Consider the following 9496-nt stretch of genomic DNA (forward strand, 5'->3'; position numbering starts at 1 on the left):
TTCCCCTGTATCGTCTGGGGACTACGGCGTAGTGGCCTAGTACTTCCGTAGTCGATGAGTCGAGTGAATTATTACAGAGATAATAATTCACTGAGTTAGAAGGAGTTCTGACAGGTATGACTCACGGCCAGCTCGATATTGGGCCTAGAGGGTCACACACATATGGTAGGCATTGCGATGAGTAGAGGTTCGGATATGAGATATCCGACGGAGCCCTTGTCTTATTGGATGCAGATCCAATACCCACTAGGGAAAGGACCCATTAGGGTTTTGACACGGGATCTCTATAAATAGGAGGGATTCACAGCCTCATAGGCTAGAGTCTTTGCTTGCCGTTCCTATTCTCCTCTCCCTCTCCACCTCAGAGTAGGCCTGGAGTTTTGAGGAGCGTCGTCGCAACCCTGCTGTGTGGATCACCGCTAGAGAGGAGGACGCTTGACCTCCTTCACCCTCTCCTAAGGATCTGCAAGGAAACAGGGATATACGATCTCCCTAGGTAACACAATCTCTATACGCAGTTTTGTGTTTTTGCGGATTTTGCGCACCAATCTTCGCACGACGATGAACATCTTTTTGGGAATCGGGGATTTTTGTTTTCTTGTTCTTCCGCTGCGCATATGATGTCGCCCCCCCCCTATGATTTCCCAACACTGGTATCAGAGCCAGGTTGTTCGTGCGAATGATTGGTTTTTGAACTGCGTGTGTTGTGTTTAGGAAGAATATTGACGTCAAAATCGTTGACGCAAAAGCAAGGAAGGGCAGCAACAGTTGCTGCCCTCGATCTGCATGCCTGCAGCCAGCCGCAGCCGCAGCCAGGCAGCACAGCGCCGGCGCATGCGCAAGCGCTGTGCTTGCAGCAACCGGCCGGCGGTCTGCTTGCAGCAGGCTTGCGGCCGGCGGGGCTGGGAGCCCGCTCGGTAGAAGCGCCTGCGGCCACTGAGCCCGCGGGCAGAGGCGCCGCGGGGCAACAACGCGGGCTGAGGCACCGCAGGGCAGCGGCGCCTGTGGCCGCTGCTCCCACGGGCAAAAACCCCGCAGGGGCGGCCGCCAGCGAGGCAGCACCACCTGCGGGCGCTGACTCGCGGGCAGAACCGCCCGCGGAGGCGGCGGCGCCCCAAGAGGGCGCCCACCCGCAGCGGCATCGCCGCCAGCGGGCGTGCCGCCTGCAGGCGAGGGCAGTGCCCTCGCCCCGCCGCACAGGCCGCCGCCAGCAGGGTGGCGGCGGCGGCGGCGCAGCAGCGAAAAGGGGAAAGGGTATTAGGGTTTTCTGCGTAAAAGACAGTTTTGCCCCTCGGAATTTGAGAAATTCCAGTTTCTGTCTTTTGTCCAAATTACAAAAATACCCTTAGGAATTGAGAAATTCCCTATATATCCCTGATTTCAGAAAATATTAATTAATTAAAAGGTTTAGTTGATTATTATTTTTATTATTATCTAGTAGTCCTACATGATGATGATTATTTATACATGTGATGTATGATGAGTGGACGGATGATCATGGACCGTGTGATGTGTGTACTTGTGATTATTATTATTGAGGTCTGCGAACCTCCATTATATTTCTCGTTTATTGTCGGGCCTGCGTGCCTATGATTAAGTTGTAATCACATGAGGAGGCGCAGCGGGAGCGTGGAAGCCATAGCGGGACCCACGAGACGGACGATCGTGATGCATGGAGATGCATCAAGATGTCGACGGAACCAACGAGGACGAGATGGACGATCACAAGGCATGGAGATGCACCGTTGCACACATAGATCTTGATGTGAGTGATTAGGCCTACTGGCTCGGGCCTAATCATATTAGGTTGTGGTCCATGATCATCTGGTGTGATTGCTTATACACATACTAGATATGTATATATATTTGCATGCGATGTAGATATATATTAAATATGTATATGTGTTACATGTCATATTAGGAGACCAAATCATAGAAACATCTCTCGATAATATTAAGTCGGTAAACGTGAGGCAATTAGATTGACCCACGTGGCCTTCCATCGTTATGAGTAGGAACCGAATCCCGGTGTAGGTTGAGTTGGTCGAGTCCCTCGAGACTCACCTATATCGCGATTCGCTATCTTGCTTACGACATAGAGATGTCACCGGTGACCTGAGGGCATGATATGCTTGGTAGAGTCCCTCGAGGGTATATCATCAAATCAGACTCATCTTGTAACGAAGGTGTTGACTTAACCGATCATCATGGTTGGTCGAGTCCCTCGAGGCCATGGTGATTCGGAGGCCGAACAGGACGGGAATCACAAGGAGTTGTGATCGGCAAGAGTTGTCTACCTTTTAGGCTTAGTGTGATTGGTCGAGTCCCTCGAGGTTACACTAAGACGCTGATTGGATCCTGATCCCCACTAGAAGTCTGCCGGAGACTTCCGTTTCACGTGCTGAGGGTGTCGCGTGACTCGTTAGTAAAATAGTGGGAGCATATTAAGATAGAAGTCCATATCTTGATAGTTTATTTCTTGCAAAATCTGCATGTTATTCATTTTTGCTACATCTTTATTTTCAGAAAATGTCGCTTTCAAATCCCTTACGTGGCATACTTGATGTCAACCGCCTCACTGGTCCAAATTATACGGATTGGCTCCGTAACTTGAGAATTGTTCTCACAGCGGAGAAAATCGTGTACGTCCTTGATACAGTGATGCCTACGCCCGAAGAAGGGGCAAGCGAGGATGAGATCGCTCGCTACGTGAAGTACATTGATGACTCCACTCTTGCTCAGTGCTATATGTTGGGCTCTATGACTCCAGAGTTACAGAGACAACATGAAAAGATAGATGCCAGATCCATTCTCCTACATATCCGTAAATTGTTTGAGTAACAGGGAAGGACTCAACGATATGAGATATCCAAGAGCCTTTTCCGCGCTAGGATGACTGAGGGGACACCGGTTCAGAACCATGTCCTAAAGATGATTGAGTGGATAGAGAAACTCACAGGTCTAGGAATGGTCCTAGAGGATAACTTGTGTGTGGACATTGTGCTTCAGTCCCTACCAGATTCCTTTTCACAGTTCATAATGAACTTTAATATGAACAAGCTTGAGGTGACTCTCCCAGAGCTCCTCAATATGTTGAGGGAGGCAGAGAGTACTATTAAGAAAGAGAAGCCAGTTCTCTACACTGGTGAGACCAGAAAGAAAAGGAAAGCAGAAAGGTCCCTTAAGAAGGGAAAGGGCAAGGGCAAACAAGGTAAAGCAAAGGTTGCTAAGAAAGACCCAACAAAGGACAAAGGCCAGTGCTTCCACTGTGGTAAAGATGGGCACTGGAAGAGAAACTGCAAAGAGTACCTTGCAGAAAGGGCGAAACAAAAGCTTGATGAAGCTTCAGGTACATTCATGATCAATCTCCAATTGGTAGATTTTTGTGATAGTGCATTGGTATTGGATACCAGTATTGCTTATTACATCTACAATTTATTGTAAATTCTAGCAAAGCCGAGGGGAGATTGACGAGAGGAATATTGCATAAAGGTTTGTTTATGCAAGACACTACTCCACATATCATGAATGTAAGTGTCTAAGAGGAAACGAGATGAGGTGAACAGTGCATACCTATGACATTGTAGGCTAGGTCACATCCATGAAAGAATGATTCAAAAGTTGCTAAATAATGGATATCTAAATCCATTCGACTATGTGTCATATGTAACTTGTGAGCCTTGCATTCGTGGAAAACTGACCAACTCTCCATTTAGTGGAACTGGAGAGAGAGCCACTGAGTTGTTGGAACTCATACATAGTGATGTATGTGGACCCATGTCAACTCATGCCATTGGAGGTTACTCCTACTTCATTACATTTACTGATGATTTCTCAAGGTATGGATATGTGTACTTAATGAAGTACAAGTCCGAGGCCTTTGAGAAATTCAGAGAGTATAAGAATGAGGTGGAGAACCAGACTGGAAAGAGTATCAAAACTCTTCGATCAGATCGAGAAGGTGAGTACTTAAGTACAGAGTTTACTCACTTCCTCAAGGACCATGGGATATTATCCCAATGGACACCTCCTTATACACCTCAGCTCAATGGTGTCTCTGAAAGGAGAAATCGTACATTATTAGATATGGTACGGTCCATGATGAGTTTCGCTGACCTACCCATCTCATTCTGGGGATATGCCCTAGAAACCGCAGCTTACCTTCTGAACAGAGTTCCAACTAAGTCGGTGGTGTCTACACCATATGAGATATGGAAAGGGAAGAAGCCTAATCTTAAAGTAGTTAAGATTTGGGGCTGCTCTGCCCATGTTAAAAGACACAATCCCGATAAGTTAGAATCAAGGACAGGGCGATGTAAATTTGTGGGATACCCCAAGGAAACTTGTGGGTATTACTTCTATCATCTCGAGGACCAAAAGGTCTTTGTAGCTAAGAGAGCAGTGTTCCTTGAGAAGGAACACATTCTTGACGGAGACAGTGGGAGAATGATAGAATTGAGCGAGGTTGGAGAACCAAGCTCAAGCACCACTCTACAGCCCGAGTCTGTTCAGGTATCTAATACACAAGTTTCAACTTTACGCAGGTCTGATAGAGTATCCCATCCTCCTGAGAGATATGTGGGACATATTAGAGCAGAGGATTTAGAGGATATTGATCCTCAGACCTACGAGGAGGCTATTATGAGTATAGACTCCGGGAAGTGGAAAGAAGCCATGAATTCTGAGATGGATTCTATGTACTCCAATAAGGTTTGGAACCTAGTTGATGCACCCGAAGGTATTGTACCCATCGGTTGCAAGTGGATCTTTAAGAAAAAGATCGGAGTAGATGGAAGGTAGAGACCTATAAAGCAAGGCTAGTGGCTAAGGGGTATCGTCAAAGGCAAGGTGTTGACTACGACGAAACTTTCTCACCCGTAGCAATGCTAAAATCCATCAGAATTCTATTGGCTATTGCAGCACACTATGATTATGAGATCTGGCAGATGGATGTGAAAACCGCATTCCTCAACGGGAACCTGGAGGAGGAGGTGTATATGATGCAACCTGAGGGATTCGTGTCCAAGAACTGCCCAGATAAGGTGTGTAGGTTGCTTAGATCCATTTATGGACTAAAGCAAGCTTCCCGAAGTTGGAACATAAGATTTGATGAGGCAATCAGATCTTATGACTTCGTTAAGAACGAAGATGAGCCTTGTGTATACAGAAAGGTAAGTGGGAGCGCTATTAGCTTTTTGGTGTTATATGTGGATGACATCCTCATCATTGGGAATGACATAGGAATGCTATCCACAATAAAGGCTTGGTTATCTAGACACTTCTCCATGAAGGACTTAGAAGAAGCATCTTATATCTTGGGGATTAGAATCTATAGAGATAGATCCAAAAGGATGCTTGGCTTGTCCCAGTCCAGGTACATAGAAACTATTGTCAAAAGGTTTGGCATGGAAAATTCCAAAAGAGGTCTCATACCGATGAGACATGGGATATCGCTTTCTACGAGTATGTCCCCAAAGACTCCAGAAGAAAGGGCGAACATGGATATGATACCTTATGCCTCAGCAATAGGGTCTATCATGTATGCCATGCTATGTACTAGGCCTGATATAGCGCATGCTCTGAGTGTCACGAGCAGGTATCAGGCGGATCCAGGCTTGGAGCACTGGAAAGCAGTAAAGTGTATCCTTAAGTACTTGAGAAGGACTAAGGATCTTTTACTAGTATATGGAGGTAATAGCCTTAAGGTTGAAGGCTACACTGACTCAAGTTTTCAGTCTGATGTCGATGATAGCAAGTCGAATTCAGGGTATGTGTACACCTTGAATGGAGGAGCAGTGTGCTGGAAGAGTTCCAAGCAAGATACCACTGCTGACTCGACCACAGAGGCGGAGTACATTGCTGCATCAGATGCAGCAAAGGAGGGAGTCTGGTTGAAGAAGTTCATCACAGATTTGGGAGTCGTGCCGGATAGTGAGGAGCCGATTTCCCTATATTGCGACAACAACGGGGCAATTGCTCAAGCGAAGGAACCCAGGTCTCATCAGAAATCTAAGCATGTTCTGAGGAGGTTCCACCTTATCAGAGAGATTGTGACCCGAGGAGATGTAGCAGTGGAAAGAGTTCCATCCGAAGATAACATTGCAGATCCACTAACAAAGCCATTGTCTCAGATTGTCTTTGAGCGTCACAGGGGTCTGATGGGGATCAGACACATAGGTGATTGGCTTTAGGTCAAGTGGGAGATTGCTAGTCATAAGTGCCCAGCAAGCCAATCACGTGAGTGATGGCACGTGTGACTTGATACAGAATCTTTTTGCTTATTATATTTTGGCGTATATCACTTTATAACTATTGCATAAATGCATATGTATTGTGATGTCCTTGGATTTGTGCAATGGGAATCGGATCGTGATGAGATCACGATAATGAGATCGATTCACCTTTAAACACATATCCTAAATAATCCCGGTCATAGGTTACTCGAGAGGGACATCGTGATAACCGGATAGACTAGTGTGCTGTATACCCGTCCATATGATGGATGCAGCTGGTCTCATAGCTGCTCGTGTAGGGACACTAGGGATACAGTACAGGTGCTCATTGGAGAATGAGTTCACTGATTGATCCGCTTACGGAATGCTGGATGGTTGATGATGCCTTATTGTCAGACAACGATTCCGTAGTCCTAGTGGTGTATCTGGTTCTTAGACTTGAGACACCAAGGATGTCCTGTATGAGTGCTCCACTCTTTGATACCAGACTTATAGGTTTGGCTGTTCCCAGATCTAGTACAGCTGGTCATTGGGAGTGGTAGTCGACCTTACGAGGGCTATTGAGTGTCGATAGAGGATCATCCACTCTCGGTATCATGAGAGGAATATCCCATGTGTTCTTGCTCAGACAAATCCCTGGCCAGGGTCATTCGGGTTGAGAGAGAAAGAGATCTCCGGGAGAATCCGATTAGAGCGAGACTCGAGTAGAAACCGTATGGGTCTGACAGCACCATGCTCGATATACGGTCTCTGGGATATTAGATGGATGAGGGACTATAGGTACATGGTAACTGAGGACAGACAGGTCCAATGGATTGGATTCCCCTGTATCGTCGGGGGACTACGACGTAGTGGCCTAGTACTTCCGTAGTCGATGAGTCGAGTGAATTATTACAGAGATAATAATTCACTGAGTTAGAAGGAGTTCTGACAGGTATGACTCATGGCCAGCTCGATATTGGGCCTAGAGGGTCACACACATATGGTAGGCATTGCGATGAGTAGAGGTTCGGATATGAGATATCCGACGGAGCCCTTGTCTTATTGGATGCAGATCCAATACCCACTATACCCACTAGGGAAAGGACCCATTAGGGTTTTGACACGGGATCTCTATAAATAGGAGGGATTCACAGCCTCATAGGCTAGAGTCTTTGCTTGCCCTTCCTATTCTCCTCTCCCTCTCCACCTCAGAGTAGGCCTGGAGTTTTGAGGAGCGTCGTCGCAACCCTGCTGTGTGGATCACCGCTAGAGAGGAGGACGCTTGACCTCCTTCACCCTCTCCTAAGGATCTGCAAGGAAACAGGGATATACGATCTCCCTAGGTAACACAATCTCTATACGCAGTTTTATGTTTTTGCGGATTTTGCGCACCAATCTTCGCACGACGATGAACATCTTTTTGGGAATCGGGGATTTTTGTTTTCTTGTTCTTCCGCTGCGCATATGATATCGCCCCCCCCCCTATGATTTCCCAACAAGTTATCCTCTAGGACCATTCCTAGACCTGTGAGTTTCTCTATCCACTCAATCATCTTTAGGACATGGTTCTGAATCGGTGTCCCCTCAGTTATCCTAGCGCGGAAAAGGCTCTTGGATATCTCATATCGTTGAGTCCTTCCCTGTTCCTCAAACAATTTGCGGACATGTAGGAGAATGGATCTGGCATCCATCTTTTCATGTTGTCTCTGTAACTCTGGAGTCATAGAGCCCAACATATAGCACTGAGCAAGAGTGGAGTCATCAATGTACTTCACGTAGTGAGCGATCTCATCCTCGCTTGCCCCTTCTTCGGGCGTAGGCATCACTGTATCAAGGACGTACACGATTTTCTCCGCTGTGAGAACAATTCTCAAGTTACGGAGCCAATCCGTATAATTTGGACCAGTGAGGCGGTTGACATCAAGTATGCCACGTAAGGGATTTGAAAGCGACATTTTCTGAAAATAAAGATGTAGCAAAAATGAATAACATGCAGATTTTGCAAGAAATAAACTATCAAGATATGGACTTCTATCTTAATATGCTCCCACTATTTTACTAACGAGTCACGCGACACCCTCAGCACGTGAAACGGAAGTCTCCGGCAGACTTCTAGTGGGGATCAGGATCCAATCAGCGTCTTAGTGTAACCTCGAGGGACTCGACCAATCACACTAAGCCTAAAAGGTAGACAACTCTTGCCGATCACAACTCCTTGTGATTCCCGTCCTGTTCGGCCTCCGAATCACCATGGCCTCGAGGGACTCGACCAAGCATATCATGCCCTCAGGTCACCGGTGACATCTCTATGTCGTAAGCAAGATAGCGAATCGCGATATAGGTGAGTCTCGAGGGACTCGACCAACTCAACCTACACCGGGATTCGGTTCCTACTCATAACGATGGAAGGCCACGTGGGTCAATCTAATTGCCTCACGTTTACCGACTTAATATTATCGAGAGATGTTTCTATGATTTGGTCTCCTAATATGACATGTCACACATATACATATTTAATATATATCTACATCGCATACAAATATATATACATATCTAGTATGTGTATAAGCAATCACACCAGATGATCATGGACCACAACCTAATATGATTAGGCCCGAGCCAGTAGGCCTAATCACTCACATCAAGATCTATGTGTGCAACGGTGCATCTCTATGCCTTGTGATCGTCCATCTCGTCCTCGTTGGTTCCGTCGACATCTTGATGCATCTCCATGATCACGATCGTCCGTCTCGTGGGTCCCGCTATGGCTTCCACGCTCCCGCTGCGCCTCCTCATGTGATTACAACTTAATCATAGGCACGCAGGCCCGACAATAAACGAGAAATATAATGGAGGTTCGCAGACCTCAATAATAATAATCACAAGTACACACATCACACGGTCCATGATCATCCGTCCACTCATCATACATCACATGTATAAATAATCATCATCATGTAGGACTACTAGATAATAATAAAAATAATAATCAACTAAACCTTTTAATTAATTAATATTTTCTGAAATCAGGGATATATAGGGAATTTCTCAATTCCTAAGGGTATTTTCGTAATTTGGACAAAAGACAGAAACTGGAATTTCTCAAATTCCGAGGGGCAAAACTGTCTTTTGCGCAGAAAACCCTAATACCCTTTCCCCTTTTCGCTGCTGCGCCGCCGCCGCCGCCACCCTGCTGGCGGCGGCCTGTGCGGCGAGGGCGAGGGCACTGCCCTCGCCTGCAGGTGGCACGCCCGCTGGGGTCGCTGCCGCTGCAGGTGGGC

Source organism: Musa acuminata, chromosome BXJ3-1, assembly GCF_036884655.1.
Source record: "Musa acuminata AAA Group cultivar baxijiao chromosome BXJ3-1, Cavendish_Baxijiao_AAA, whole genome shotgun sequence".
NCBI lineage: Eukaryota > Viridiplantae > Streptophyta > Magnoliopsida > Zingiberales > Musaceae > Musa > Musa acuminata.